The 14,028-nt window shown below is 44.4% G+C and overlaps 1 protein-coding gene across 1 annotated transcript in view; it reads right to left on the bottom strand.

The window, feature by feature from the left end:
* LOC124801480 (progestin and adipoQ receptor family member 3-like) overlaps positions 1–13,328 on the bottom strand; it is a 129,582-nt gene extending 116,254 nt beyond the window's left edge. Inside the window, exon 1 of the mRNA XM_047263077.1 lies at positions 13,285–13,328. The gene's annotated coding sequence lies outside the window, so the exon portion shown is untranslated. The remainder of the gene's footprint in view (positions 1–13,284) is intronic.
* Between the last annotated feature and the right edge of the window lie 700 nt (positions 13,329–14,028).

The following is a 14,028-nucleotide window of genomic DNA, read 5'->3' as shown; positions in this document are numbered from 1 at the left end:
TAGCACACCGCTCTCGCGCCTGTTATGTCGGCATTTCGAAACCTTCTCCTTGGAGCACCTCCTCAGTTGCCTTCACGATGTCGAGTGGTCCCCCTTCAAGTCCGTCTAGCGAGGTAAAACGTTTGGCGGTATCGTGAGTGGAATACCCAGATCCTTTGGCAGTCACACATTCTAAACCCCCAATTGCAGGGAAGCAGTATTGCTGCATAATGAGAAACTCAGCCTCGTAACGTGCAAGCAATTCTGCACGGATGGTCCTAGCTCTCTAGGTCTGCTGTTAGGGCCAGCCGCTGTGGTCGAGCGATTCTAGGCGCTTCAGTCAGGAACAGCGCGCCTGTTGCGGTCGCAGGTTCGAATCCTGCTTGAGGCATGGATGTGTGTGATGTCCTTAGGTTAGGTAGGTTTAAGTGGTTTCTAAGTCCAGAGGACTGATGACCTCAGATGTGAAGTCCCATAGTGCTTGGAGCCATTTGAACCATTTTTTTGTTTTTTTTTGTTTTGTTTTGTTTTGCTGTTAGGTGGAGAGGAACCAACGGGCACTGGCGGACGAGTGTGTAAGCGCTACCGACAGAGACGTCCAGTTGAGCAGCGAAGTGTTTGGTTGTAATCCGTCGATCATCACGAATGAGAGTGTCCGCACGTTTGAACATTGCAGGAGTTACAGTTGTTTGTGGCCGGCCGACACGCAGGAGATCGGGCGGGTTTGAGCGACCTTGTTGCGATGATGAGACAGAAGCGTTGCCCACAGTCTCAACGTGCTTCTGTTCACTGTCAGGTCACCACATACATTCTGCAAGCGCCTGTGATTATCTGCGATGCTCTGGTTTTCCGCCAAAAGATACTTACAGCTCTCTGCTTGGAACGCACTTCCGTTACAGACGCCGTTTTGAAGGCTATGTACAGTGCCCCCACCTACCGGGACTTCATGAAACTAGGGGCTGAAGCGGGAATTATCCACGATGTCCCGTAACAAATTCCTCATTTTTTTCAGCCGAAATTGGCCGGGAAAAAATGTGTTGCATTACTTATTGAATGCCCCTCGCAATTTTACCACTAACAAAAACTGCACCTACTACGAAATCTATGCCTATTACTGTAATCAGAACATCAGTTTTTAACTGCTACATTCAACAACGCACTCAATCACTCCACGGCAGTCTATACTGTCGATTCCTTGAGCGTTCCGGAGGGCATTGTGGCTGAATCTGCCTCTTCCGTTGTCTGGTTCCCAGGTTGCAAGAGACAACTCCTCTGGCCAGAGGCAGCATTGTTGCTCCGGTCAGAAGTGTAGCCACACGCAGCCCACGTCACCTATCACTTTCGCATAGATTAACCTCTGACTCTGAGCTCATATTCTGATTACATCGATGTTTTGTATAAGGGGCAGTCATATGAAAACGAGATGGAAAAAAGCAGTAAACTGTTTACTGTTTTAGAAGTAATTGCCGTAACTGTTAACACGTTTATCCCACTGAGCAACAAGACGATCAATGCCTGCATAGAAAAATATGCCCAGATATTTAAACGACTTCACTGTGTCAAGCAGAACACTAATAATACCGTATCCAAACATTACAGGATAGTTCTTCGTACCTATCCGAATTAATTTACATTTTTCCACATTTAGAGATAGCTGTATTTCATCACACCAACTAGAAATTTTGTCTAAATAATCCTCTATCTTGCCGGCCACCGTGGTCAAGCGGTTCTAGGCGCTTCAGTCCGGAACGGTCGCAGGTTCGAATCCTGCCTCGGGCATGGATGTGTGTGATGTCCTGAGGTTAGTTAGGTTTACGTAGTTCTAAGTCTAGGGGACTGGTGACCTCAGATGTTAGATCCCATAGTGCTCAGATCCATTTGAACCAATTTTTTTGAACAACAGCCATCCTATCACACTTCCCTGGGGCAGTCCTGACGATGCCTTTGTCTCTATTGAGTATGTTTCTACGATTCTCCTGTGTGAACAATTTCTTGGATGTGAAATTTAAAACTTCGGCTTTTGTTTCGCTATCTTCAACTGACACAACAGACTGATCAACAAGGGACTGAACGGAAGCCTAAAACCCTTAGAGCGATTTTATATCCGAGCAGAACTTTCTCGAGTTCTCTCCCATATGTTTTTTTAAGGTATGACTGTGGTATCTGTTGCATGCTTCGCCAACAGATCTTCTCACTAACGCGCGAAGCTCTACTAACCTTTGCTTGCAGTTATTTTTGTCTTGTCTTTTGAACCGTCAGTGCGACAGCCTCTGCTTCCTCCGCATCTACCGAATTCCGTTACTAAACCATGGTGGATCTTTTCCATCCCTTATCCACTTACTACGCACGCAACGCTCCAGACCACGATTTACAGTCTGCTTAAACTTCACCCATAATTCCTCTACGTTCATCTTACTGCAACTAAGTATAGTCAGTTCATTGTCTAAGTACGATGCTAACAATGGCTTATCTGCTCTATCTGGCACAAACTCTCTCCTTGCCTTCTTGAGCGATTTATTAACTTTCGCAACCATTGTTGCTATAACGAGGCCATGACTGTTAATCACGTTTATATACCGACTCTGTCTATAAGATCCGGCCTATTCGTAGCAACAAGGTCTAAGATATTTCCATGGCGTGTGGGCTGCTGAGCTAACTGCTCAAGACAGATTTCGGAAAACGTGTTCAAAAGTATTTCGCACCACTGTCTATCTATACCCCTCCGCAATTAATCCGAAGACACCTCAGTCTATACTCGGTTAAAGTCGCATGATCTGCGTATTTACACGTACTGACCGTAGACAATCTTTGAATGACTCTACTGTGAAACTTCTTTATTTAAATATGTGAATCTGTACTTAAGTTGCTGAATGACTGAGAAGATGAAACTTTTACGTTATTTGATTCTGAAACAGCTAAGTAAAACTGAACGTACTGAGCCTACTTTCTCTTTACTTTTTCTTTTCATGTCAACACAGACCCACAATATTCTAGAGCATCGCAATCTGATTGCTCAAAAAAATTACAACCTGAATTCAAATAATTAATACAGAAGAATGGCCCTGGCTAGAAAGAAATCCTAACAATAGCCTATACATTTCATTAAGCCCTTACCTCACAAAAATCTTCATTAAGCGAACTACTGCAATACAGCGAGCATCAATACTGCCAGCTAAATAAAAGATTCTAACTACTAAAACCACTAACTACTAATAGGCGTGTGGTAAGCAAAGGAAAGATTTTGTTGCAAACCAAATAATGTATTTTTACCTTAATAATGTGCCATCCAGTTCAAACACGAATATAAATCGTCATTGACATCTAGCACAAAGGTATATAATCATGAATAGTATTCAATCTCCAAGTCGAACATGTACAGATCGTTAGCCTACGCTAACACTTCAGACCTCTACCCTCCATCAATGCTAACTTCTCACATCTAACATCACTGCTGGCTGTTCACCCCCAACTGCCCAACAGTACTTCCATCACTGCTGGCGACTAAGTTCCAACTGGCCAACAGTGCTGTCGATTAACTTCCAACAACGAGTCCGACCAGCCACAGAGTCTCTTACAAAGAAAGCGCAGTCAGAGATCCAATGCAAAGCGCTACACAGTGTTGCCAACACAGAAGCAGCCCACTTACACTGTTACAGAGGAATCGAGCCGGCCGCGGTGGTCTAGCGGTTCTAGGCGCGCAGTCCGGAACCGCGCGACTGCTACGGTCGCAGGTTCGAATCCTGCCTCGGGCATGGATGTGTGTGATGTCCTTAGGTTAGTTAGGTTTAAGTAGTTCTAAGTTCTAGGGGACTGATGACCACAGATGTTAAGTCCCATAGTGCTCAGAGCCATTTGAACCATTTTTAGAGGAATCGAGTGGCGTTAAAAATATCCAACAATTAACTTTGTTTTACCTATACCTGTTAAACGCGACCAGATAACTCCACTGACATATTCAAATTTAATCTCAGTAGAGACAATATTTTTGTCAACTGCAATGAACACTCCACTTCCTATGGCCCCCAATCTGTCTTTGCGATATACATTCCATCATTCGCCAGAGCTTTCCACTTCGGGTTTGAGCCAGCTCTCGGTCCCAAGAATGATTTGACCGCCAGAACTTTCCTGAAGGGAACTTTAGTACGAATACTTCGACAGTTTATTGATGAAATTTTGGCAGTCGAAGTGTCTTTATTAAGCGGGCTCTGACTTCCCTTGTCGTGGCGAGTGTTCATCAGATCACCTCAAACTACTGTATAGTCTAAAAGACTCCTATGTGCACTCTACAAGTACTATGCTGAGTAGGTGCTTCCTGTGTGGAATGCACCCCTGACCTATCAAGGGGAATCCTACAAATCCCTACACGATAACACAGGTCTGGAAATCTACACAGAGTCGACGAAATCTGTGGCAGAGACCCTCCACTCGGCTCCAAACCAAAGGACCCCGATACATTCTGGGAACGATGGTGCAAACTGCGAGCTCTGCTTGCACCCTGCGTGCGAGGCCACCTGTATCAACTGAGGCTGGCGTCAGAACCATTGCGGCATGCGTCGTTGCCGCTGTATGGGACGCCTTGCTACGGTTCGCGCTGCTCCACCCGTTGGAGGTTCGAGTCCTCCCTCGGGCACATGTGTGTTGTTGTCCTTCGCGTCAGTTAGTTTAAGTTACATTAAGAAGTGTGTAAGCCTAGCGACCGATGACCTCAACAGTTTGGTCCCATACGAACTTACCACCATGTGTCGGTGGCGCTGACGTGATCCACAAAATGCAGACGACTGCGCCCTGCACGCTCGATAGCAGCAGGCAAGGCCGCCTCCATATCTCGGATGTACACATCATGCAAACGATGTACGGTTCCGTAAAAAGAGTCGAAAAATTTAAACATTTAGGGGAATACATACAAATAGGAGGATCAACGTAGAACCAACAGAAAGACTACAGAAAGCATACGAACTCACATGGTCACATTATAATAACAAAAGCATATCAAGACAGGCCAAAATTAGATACTACAAAACAGTTGTATTATCAGAAGCACTACATGCGTCAGAAACGATCACAATTGGAGCATCAGGCATTATAGAGACATAAAAAATAGAACGCAAAATTCTCAGGAAAATATTCGGACCAATACACAAAGATGGCATATGGATGAAAAGATATACCAGCGAGTTATACCAACACACTGACAGACTCACAGACATGATCAGGAAACGCAGACTAAATTTCTACGGACACATACAGAGAATGGACAACACCAGACCTACAAAGTGAATCTTTGATGTAGTAAAACATTAAGCCTTAAAACAAATTGGTATCATGAAATAGAGGAAGACATAAGGCAACTGGGGATCAACAAACAAATGATAAAAGACAGAAAGGAATTCAGGAACAAAATTAGGAACGCAAAATTTATGATAAATGAGAAGAGGAGGACTGTAGCATTATGGACAGAACAAAGAAAACAAGAGCATAGTCAAAGGATGAAGAGATTTTGGGAAGAGAAAAGGAAGAAAGGAAAGAAGCGAAAATTGTGTCATCATGAGATATTTGAGTTCAAACACTGTCCATAAGGGCAAAAATGATATGAATGAATGAAATGAATGAATGGTAATGTTTAGAGTACAAATAGATGTACAGATTACTTTGCAATGTGAATGTCAATTGACTCGTTCCACATCATGACGCTTTATCGTGCAAAATGATCCATGGAACATGAAAGTAACTAACTAACTAACAAGGCTACACTCCAGACAAATGTCTTTGGGAGAGACGTGGATTCATATAGTAAAGTTGCAATACCTGAAGAAGTCTGGAGGGTAAGAGTGAAAGTCACATGGTTAACGAAGGTTACAATGATAATGATGATAATGTGGTAATCATGATGGTGATACGCCGCGAGGGATTAGCCGAGCGGTCTCAGGCGCTGCAGTCATGGACTGTGCGGCTGGTCCCGGCGGAGGTTCGAGTCCTCCCTCGGGCATGGGTGTGTGTGTTTGTCCTTAAGCTAATTTAGGTTAAGTAGTGTGTAAGCTTAGGGACTGATGGCCTTAGCAGTTAAGTCCCATAAGATTTCACACACACATTTGATGGTGATACAAGCCGCTCGAATCAAGATGCATAAATGCTTAGCTACATACTTCTGCAGCAGAGCAGTTGCAAAAAGCTGATGTAAGAACATGTTGTGATAGTAAATAGTGCCTGAAAACGAACCCACAAATTTCGAAAACAGTGTAGATTGATAAAACACGTTTTGTGACAGCAGGCGGATTTTATTCAGCCACAAATATTGAGATGCAATCGTAGTCGTAACCATTCCCACCATGGATTAGACGAAATAAACGCCAGACTTGCCGTCGGTATAGGGGTGCTGTGAGGAAATAGGACACTGCCGGTGAGATGCTTTTTCAAGCACGTTGCCTCTTTGAGAAAACTAGCCTGGGCGATCGTAACGGGTTTCGCTCTCTACTTTGCTTTCACTTTCATATTCACTCGTAACCACACAAAGATCACTTACGCTTCAAATCGACTTGTTACACTCGTCGAGACGACGGGTGATTAACTACGTGTAAAATACGTATATCTATGACTATTACGGAAAAATCTGCATCAGGAGGTTGCTAGACACCCAAAGTGAAATTCTTATGTAGTTGGCACACTCAGCTGCCGTAGTGTCACAATCGTCACTTTCTAAACGAGCTCGTGAGGTGCAGACTCGTACGTGTACATTTAAGTAGCAGCTGTGAAGTGGCTCAGAAACTCCATCTGACATAAAAGTTTTCTGAGTATGGTACCGCACCATAATGTATAAAACTACTGCTGCGGGAAAAAAAACAACGTTTCGGCCACGGTTGCAGCGGCCTACTTCTGGGTCTAATTATATAAACTCCACCTGGTTTGCACGTGAATAAAGGAGCAGCATCTCCAATATCCAGAAACTCATAGCTGTGGGCGTCAGGTGGAATTAAAGTTTCCAAGACGTATATGATCCTATTTTCATCAGTTGACATTTGAGAGCGAGTCGCTGGTCTGGTCCCACCAGCAATCCACCAACTGAACATAGCATTGCCAGCTCCCAGTGTGTTGCTACTTCCGCTGCGCAAAGCATTGTCCCCGCCATTTTTAAACATGAAAGTTTTCCAGACACGAAAATTTCTCCAGCTTAAAGAAGAGCCGTATTTCTGGCCCTGATTAAAGAGAAGAACTTTTTTTACATGCTTGGAGACAACCTAGAGACGTACATCATATGTGAATTTCAGGACTTTTTCATGATTTTTGTAGAAGAAAGATTTTAAACTTCATGCATGTCACTTGCTAAATAAAGGCAACATTGCAAAAAGAAACACGCTTTTTTTTCAAAAGGCTACATATAACAAACGCAATGCGATACAAAACATTGGAAGGAAGCGTTGAAGAGCAAGATATTTTGGTAATCAACGAAAAAATAGAACTATTTATGTTCAGTAGTAATCGAAATATGACATGATAAGTTTGAAATTGTTTCATGGACTGGATAAGTTCATCAGTTTGAAAAAAAATTAACACAACTCTACCTGTAATTATAATTATTTGTACAGATTTTTAACAAGCTTAGATAAATTATAGAAGACTACACCACACGTTACGTTAAGATAATTTTTGTGTTTTTTGTAGGAGAGACTTTTGTTACCACTACTGAGTGCACAGAGCCTTAGTAGCTGCCTGCAGAAATACAGGTGGTGTAGAAAAATATGGAAACACCAAAAACACAGCGCATTACCGGGCTTAATACGGTGTAGTAAAACTGATAGCATTCAAAACAGCTTCCAACCGTCTCGATACGGATATATACAGAACCAGCATGGTTTTCAATGGAATCTCATTCCACTATTCTTGCAAAATAGTGGTGAGTTCTGATAACAATGAGGGAGGTGTACAGCGATCACGCACCCTTCTTGCCAAAGTAGACCACAAAGGTGCAATAATATTGCGATCTGGTGCCCCCCCATCTTGCGCTCTTGGATCGTAAACTGAGCCAGAAGTTGCAGACAATGTGAAATAAGACTCATCCGACCAAATGCGACTCTTCCATTGCCCTATATACAGAGTCCAGGTTTTATGGCTTCGCCACCATATTTTCCTGTTACGAGCATTTGCATCACTGATGAGTAGCTTTGGAATTAGAGCTGTCCCTGCAGTCCCCTGCTTAAGGGTTCCCTTCATCTTGTTTTGGTGCTCACGGGGTCGTGAATGCGACATTCAGTTCTGCAGTGACTTTTAGAACTGTCGTCTTATTTTTCGTCACAATACTCTTCAATGACCCGCCGTGAAACTCAACACACACTTTCGCCCGCGTTGTGACTTAGCAGATGATGTTTTTCTTCTTCCCTGTGTGCGGTATAAATCGATACGGTGCCTCTTGAAACACCAAACATTTCGGATAATTCGGTTACAGAACCATCCACTATACGATCACCAATAATTCGCCCACGTTTTAATGCACTGCGTTCCCACATAATGCACTCACAACTACAAAGAACACAGTTCCGAACACGGCTGACACTTGCAACGTATTGAAGACATTCCACAGATACCGTTAGTTGTCAAATACAACAGCGCAACCTCCAGTTTTGGCTAGCATCTGCATTTATTCTCAGACACGAATTTCTTGTGGTTTCCTATATTTTTGCCCCCCCCCCCTTTGTAACTTATCGGAAAAACAACGCAATTTCGTACCTTAAACGTCAGATGTGAAGTAATTGAAGCTGGGCTATACAATGAGGTAACAAAAGTCATGAAATATCTCCTAATATCATGTCGGAACTCCTTTTGCCCGGCATAATGCAGCAACTCGAAGTGGGATGGAAACAACAAGTCGTTGGAAATCAGCTGCAGATATACTAAACTATGTTTCCCCTATAGGCTTTTATAACTGCGCAAGTGTTGTCGGTGCAGGATTTCGTGCACGAACTGACCTCTCGATTATGTCCCATAAATGTTCCATTGTGTTCACGTTGAGCGATGTGTGAAGTCAAATCAGTCCCTCGAACTGTCCAGTTCTTGAAACAAATCGCGAACAATTGTGGCCCGGTAACATGGCGCACAGTCATCCACAAAAATTCTACCGTTGTTTCGGAACATGAAATCCATGAATGGCTGCAAACGGTCTCCAAGTAGCTGAACGAAACCATTTCCAGTCCATGGTCAGTTCAGTTGGACCAGAGGACCCAGTCCATTACATGTAAACTCAGACCACACCACTATGGAGCTGCTACCAGCTTGCACAGTGCCTTGTTGCCAATTTGGATCCATGGCTTGTGCGCCAAACACGAACCCTACCTTCAGCTCTTACCAGCTGAAATCGGGACTCCTCTGACTAGGGCCACGATTTTCCGGTCGCCGAGGTTCCGACCGATGTGATCACGAGACCAGAAAAGGCACTGCAGGCGATATCTTGTTGTTAGCATAGGTATTCGCGTAGGTTGTCTTCTGCCATAGCCAATTAACGCCAAATTTCGCCCCACTGTCCTAACAGACACTTCCGTCGTATATCCCAAACCGATTTCAGCGGTTGTTATTTCTACATCAACATCTACATGGATACTCTGCGAATCACATTTAAGTGCCTGGCAGAGGGTTCATGGAACCACCTTCACAATTCCCTATTATTCCAATCTCGCATAGCGCGCGGAAAGAATGAACACCTATATCCTTCCCTACCTGCATTAATTTTCCTTATTTTATCTTGGTGATCGTTCCTCCCTATGTAGGTCGGTGTGAACAAAATATTTTCCCATTCGGAGGAGAAAGTTGGTGATTGGAATTTCGTGAGAAGATTCCGTCGCAACGAAAAGCGCCTTTCTTTTAATGATGTTCAGCCCAAATCCTGTATCATTTCTGTGACACTCTCTCCCATATTTCGCGATAATACAAACCATGCTGCCTTTCTCTGAACTTTTTCGATGTAATCCGTCAGTCCTATCTGGTAAGGATCCCACACCGCGCAGCAGTATTTTAAAAGAGAACGGACAAGCGTAATGTAGGCAATCTCCTTAGTAGACCTGTTACATTTTCTAAGTGTGCTGCCAATAAAATGCAGTCTTCGGTTCGCCTTCCCCACAACATTTTCTGTGTGTTCCTTCCAGTTTAAGTTGTACGTAATTGTAATACCTAGGAATTTAGTTGAGTTTACGGCTTTTAGATTAGACTGGTTTATCGTGTAGCCGAAGTTTAACGAATTCCTTTTAGCACTCATCTGGATGACCTCACACTTCTCGTTATTTAGGGTCAACTGCTACTTTTCGCACCATTCAGATATGTTTTCTAAATCGTTTTGCAATTTGTTTTGATCTTCTGATGACTTTATTAGTCGATAAACGACAGCGTCATCTGCAAACAACCTAAGACGGCTGCTCAGGTGGTCTCCAAAATTGTTAATATAGATAAGGAACTACAAAGGGCCTATAACACTACCTTGAGGAACGCCAGAAATCACTTCTGCTTTACTCGATGACTTTCCGTCAATTACTACGAACTGTGACCTCTCTGACAGGAAATCACAAATCCAGGCACTTAACTGAGACGGTATTCCATGAGCAAGCAATTTCACTACAAGCCGCTTGTGTGGTACAGTGTCAAAAGCCTTCCGGAAATCCAGAAATACGGAATCGATCTGAAATCCCTTGCCAATAGCACTCAACACTTCTTGTGAATAAAGAGCTAGTTGTGTTTCACAGGAACGATGTTTTCTAAACCCATGTTGACTGTGTGTCAATAGGCCATTTTATTCGAGGTAATTCACAATGTTCGAATACAATATACAGTATGTTCTAAAATCCTGGTGCATATCGACGTTAACGATATGAGCCTGTAATTTAATGATGTTGCTTGTCTGCTAATACTGACTGCGCAAACGGCGCTGCTCTCGGTCGTTAAGTAAAGGCCGTCGGCCACTGCCTTGGGCGTGGCGAAAGGAAATGCCTGAAACTTCGTATTCTCGGCGCCTTCTTGACACTGCACAAAAAGCAGATTTCAGAGTACCTGATGGCTCAATACAAAAGTTTTGTCTCGAGTACAGATAGTGTTGAGAATCAGTGGACAAAGTTCAAAACCATCGTACAATATGTGTTAGATGAGTATGTGCCAAGCAAGATCGTAAGAGATGGTAAAGAGCCACCGTGGTACAACAACCGAGTTAGAAAACTACTGCGGAAGCAAAGGGAACTTCACAGCAAACATAAACATAGCCAAAGCGTTGCAAACAAACAAAAATTACGCGAAGCGAAATGTAGTGTGAGGAGAGCTATGCGAGAGGCGTTCAATGAATTCGAAAGTAAAGTTCTATGTACTGACTTGGCAGAAAATCCTAAGAAATTTTGGTGTTATGTCAAAGCGGTAGGTGGATCAAAAGAAAATGTCCAGACACTCTGTGACCAAAATGGTACTGAAACAGAGGATGACAGACTAAAGGCCGAAATACTAAATGTCTTTTTCCAAAGCTGTTTCACAGAGGAAGACTGCACTGTAGTTCCTTCTCTAGATTGTCGCACAGATGACAAAATGGTAGATCTCGAAATAGACGACAGAGGGATAGAGAAACAATTAAAATCGCTCAAAAGAGGAAAGGCCGCTGGACCTGATGGGATACCAGTTCGATTTTACACAGAGTACGCGAAGGAACTTGCCCCCCTTCTTGCAGCGGTGTACCGTAGGTCTGTAGAAGAGCGTAGCGTTCCAAAGGATTGGAAAAGGGCACAGGTCATCCCCGTTTTCAAGAAGGGACGTCGAACAGATATGCAGAACTATAGACGTATGTCTCTAACGTCTATCAGTTGTAGAATTTTGGAACACGTATTATGTTCGAGTATAATGACTTTTCTGGAGACTATAAATCTACTCTGTAGGAATCAGCATAGGTTTCGAAAAAGACGATCGTTTAAAACCCAGCTCGCTCTATTCGTTCACGAGACTCAGAGTGCCAGACACGGGTTCCCAGGTAGATGCTGTGTTTCTTGACTTCCGCAAGGCGTTTGATACAGTTCCCCACAGTCGTTTAATGAACAAGGTAAGAGCACATGGACAATCATCTTCCGAAGTAAGAGTGATTTCAGGTGTGCCGCAGGGAAGTATCGTAGGACCGTTGCTATTTACAATATACATAAATGACCTTGTGGATGACATCGGAAGTTCACGGAGGCTTTTTGCGGATGATGCTGTGGTATATCGAGAGGTTGTAACAATGGAAAATTGTACTGAAATGCAGGAGGATCTGCAGCGAACTGGCGCATGGTGCAGGGAATGGCAATTGAATCTCAATGTAGATAAGTGTAATGTGCTGCGAATACATAGAAAGAAAGATCCCTTATCATTTAGCTACAGTATAGCAGGTCAGCAACTCGAAGCAGTTAATTCCATAAATTATCTGGGAGTACGCATTAGGAGTGATTTAAAATGGAATGATCATATAAATTTGATCGTCGGTAAAGCAGATGCCAGACAGAGATTCATTGGAAGAATCCTAAGGAAATGCAATCTGAAAACAAAGGAAGTAGGTTACAGTACGCTTGTTCGCCCACTGCACACTCAGCAGTGTGGGATCCGTACCAGATAGGGTTGACAGAAGAGGTAGAGAAGATCCAACGAAGAGCAGCGCGCTTCCTTACAGGAACATTTAGTAATCGCGAAAGCGTTGCGGAGATGATAGATAAACTCCAGTTGAAGACTCTGCAGGAGAGACGCTCAGTAGCTCGGTACGGGCTTTTGTTGAAGTTTTTAGAACATACCTTCACCAAGGAGTCAAGCAGTATATTGCTCCCTCCCACGTGTATCTCGCGAAGAGACCATGAGGACAAAATCAGTGAGATTAGAGCCCACACAGAGGCATACCGACAATCCTTCTTTCCACGAACAATACGAGAACCGATAGAGGTACTCAAGGTACCCTCCGCCACACACAGTCAGGTGGCTTGCGGAGTATAGATGTAGATGTAGATGTAGATGCCGATCTCGCAATATTAAATTCCATGACGATTTCCGAAATGGAATCCCCTGCGCGTCTTGCTTCAACTACCATACCGCTTACATTCCCGTCTTGCGGCCGTAATCCCGTCGGAAACCTTTGCACACGAATCGCCTGAGCACAAAAGACAGCTCCGCCAATGCACTGTCATTTTGTACCTTGTGTACGTGATACTACCGCCATCTGTGCATGTGCTGTCCCATGACTTTTGTCACCTGAGTGTATGCGAGCTGCGCTGAGGCAGAAGAGGGGCGGCACGCAGCTGAAGGCAGTGAGAGTGAGCCTCGGTCGGCGGCCTTGGTTACCTGCCTGCTGCCGCGAGAGACGGACGCCCGCGTCGGTGGAAGCTGCGGCGGCGACTGAGACGCGTGGCGGCCAGCGGCAGTAAAAGTGGTCACTCTCTCCGCCTCTCCACTCCACGTCACACGCGCTGCGCTACACGACGCTGCTCACAACTCTGCCCACAGGCGGGCGCAGCCTCGCACTCTGTGAATCAACTGCGACAACACCACCACACACAAGTGCGTGCACTGTCCGCCCCCGGTATCCGAGTGGTCGCCGGCACGGTAGCTCAGCGTGTTCGGTCACAGGGTTAGCTGCCCTCTGTAATAATAACAAAAAAAAACTGAGTGAATGGATCAATAACGAACTTCAACGGGCGTGATGGGACGTCCGCCACGAACAATTGCACCGAACTCTAACGAACAAAAAATGAGATAACAAAAAAAAAGGTGGTCAGCGCGACGGACTGTCAATCCTAAGGGCCCGTATTCGATTCCCGGCTGGGTCGGAGATTTTCTCCCCTCAGGGACTGGGTGTTGTGTTGTCCTAATCATCATTTCATCCCCATCGACGCGCAAGTCCCCGAAGTGGCGTCAAATCGAAAGACTTGCACCCGGCGAGTGGTCTACCCTTACGGGAGGCCCTCGACACACGCCATTATTATTATTAGTGCGTGCACTGCCACTCTCTCTTCATGTTCCATGTTCGCTATAGTAACAGAGAATTTTGGAGAAAAGAGAGAGGAAACTGTACGATTATGAGAGCTC

The sequence above is a fragment of the Schistocerca piceifrons genome, chromosome 1, assembly GCF_021461385.2.
Source record: "Schistocerca piceifrons isolate TAMUIC-IGC-003096 chromosome 1, iqSchPice1.1, whole genome shotgun sequence".
Lineage (NCBI taxonomy): Eukaryota > Metazoa > Arthropoda > Insecta > Orthoptera > Acrididae > Schistocerca > Schistocerca piceifrons.
This window is presented reverse-complemented; position numbering and strand designations above follow the sequence as displayed.